General features: G+C 26.4%; 1 protein-coding gene across 1 annotated transcript in view; it reads right to left on the reverse strand.

Moving 5' to 3' along the window:
* Nucleotides 1–2,500, reverse strand: part of Exn (Ephexin) — a 273,579-nt gene that overhangs the window by 192,466 nt on the left and 78,613 nt on the right. The gene's annotated exons all lie outside the window — the stretch shown is intronic.

The raw sequence follows: 2,500 nt of genomic DNA on the forward strand, positions 1-2,500 counted from the left end.
ATGACCAAACCACCTAAAAAAGAAAAAACCCTAATGCCATCCTTTACGCTAAGCCATCTTACAATAATCTCAATAGTTGCAATCTTCTTTTTCTTTCATTTGTAATCTCAAAAATGCTATTCTCCTCCAAAAAGGGAGCTGGCTCTCATATATATATATATATATATATATATATATATATATATATATATATATATATATATATATATATATATATATATATATATATATATATATATATATATATATATATATATATATATTACTAAAAGGACCTCATTCAAACTGGATGGTATCAAATTGAGTATTTATTCAGGAAAAGTTACAAGCTTTCTTGGACAAACAGTCCACATTATCAAGTATCCGTACAATCGTACGGATACTTGATAATGTGGACTGTTTGTCCAAGATAGCTTGTAACTTTTTCTGAATAAATACTCCATTTGATACCATCCAGTTTGAATGAGGTCCTTTTAGTAATTCTACTAATGCACAGAACAATTGTGCAATTGATAAAGTTTATATATATATATATATATATATATATATATATATATATATATATATATATATATATATATGTATAGATATCTATAAACATATACTGTATATATACATATATATATATACAATTTATATATATATATATATATATATATATATATATATATGAATATGTGTCTGTGCGCGTGCATGCGTGCGTGTACATGTGTGTTTTTGTGTGCTATGTTTACAAGAGGTTTTAACACTGCACACACACAGTGAAGCGATAGGAATTTACACAGACGAATCTGTTTGGAGAAAGTCAGTTTCGTTTAGTGTTTTCCCAAGGAAATGGGTCATGACAGAGATTTCATTTCCATTTCATGATAATGAATGTAAAGACATTACCTTCACTGTACTGGAAAGGAAGAAAAGCTATCATTAATTAACAATGATTTCACTAACAGTGAGTTAGACAATATATTTCCTTTCTAATTATGCATATGTACTGTATAATATATATATATATATATATATATATATATATATATATATATATATATATATATATATATATATATATATATATATATATATATATATATATATATATATATATATATATATATATATATATATATATATATATATATATACAGTATATATAAATGGAATTTTTAGATTAACATTTTAATATTCAGATTGAAATTACGAATATATATATATATATATATATATATATATATATATATATATATATATATATATATATATATATATATTAAAAGAAAAATATTACTTTAGACTGAACATATTTTAATACCACCGAATACAAATCATTTCCTCTTTTATTGAAAATATTGATTATTTATTCTCAAATATTTATTTCGTAAATATTCCTCTCAAATTAAATTTATAAAGATTTCATAACACCGAAGAAAAAGCAATTTTCTGTTTGAATATCTTTGAATTTTAATATATTGTAAATTTAAACTAAACAAAATATTCCTTTCAAACGAACATGTTGTAGCTGTAAGTGAAATCATTTTGTTCCGAACTGAATATATTTGAATTTATAGAAAAACTTTCAATTTGAAAAATATTATATTTATAAATACTGAATACATTTTAATTTTATTTTTAATAATAAAATAATAATTTCTCTCTAAGTGAGTTATTATTATTATTATTATTATTATTATTATTATTATTATTATTATTATTATTATTATTATTATTATTATTATTATTATTATTATTACTCGGACGTCGGTTTATATTCGGTAAGGTTGATGAATTCATTCTTTTGTCGGAGATCTTCAAACATATTATTATTATTATTATTATTATTATTATTAATTATTACTAATGGGGACACAGTCATCTCAAAAATTGGGAAATAAGATAAACTCTTAAATAACACCTACAGTATATAAATCAAAAGTTATATTACTTACCCTGTAGCAATGCTGCCATTATTTTTTAACTGAATATAGGGTTTAGGCCCAAGGCCAAGCACTGGGACCTATGAGATCATTCAGCGCTGAAACGGAGATTGACAGTAAAAGGTTCGAAAGGTGTAACAGGAGGAAAACTTCAAAGCAGTTGCACTATGAAATAATTGTTAGGAGAAGGTGGATAGCAAGATGGAAGGAGGAGAATATGAAAGGAGGTACAGTAAAAGGAACGAAACTAGTTGCAGCTAGGGGCCGAAGGCACGCGCTGCAAAGAACCGTAAGTAATGCCTACAGTGTACCGCATGACATACACTGACGGCACTACTCTCCTACGGGCATTATTTTGGAAAGTCTCGAAGCAATTTTGCCAGTACCCGAATAAGTGGCCCTAAGTCACCCCATACATCTTAGAGCGACAGTGACCCAGCGGTGAAATTAAGAGCAGCTTTTCACACAATCTCTCCTCACTGCCATTACCCTCATTCACTGCCATTACCACCACCATTACCAACAATTTCCATCGGGGGTCGTGAGGGAAAGTTAAAGCTTCAATAAACTCT

The sequence above is a fragment of the Macrobrachium rosenbergii genome, chromosome 54 (assembly GCF_040412425.1).
Source record: "Macrobrachium rosenbergii isolate ZJJX-2024 chromosome 54, ASM4041242v1, whole genome shotgun sequence".
Taxonomy (NCBI): domain Eukaryota; kingdom Metazoa; phylum Arthropoda; class Malacostraca; order Decapoda; family Palaemonidae; genus Macrobrachium; species Macrobrachium rosenbergii.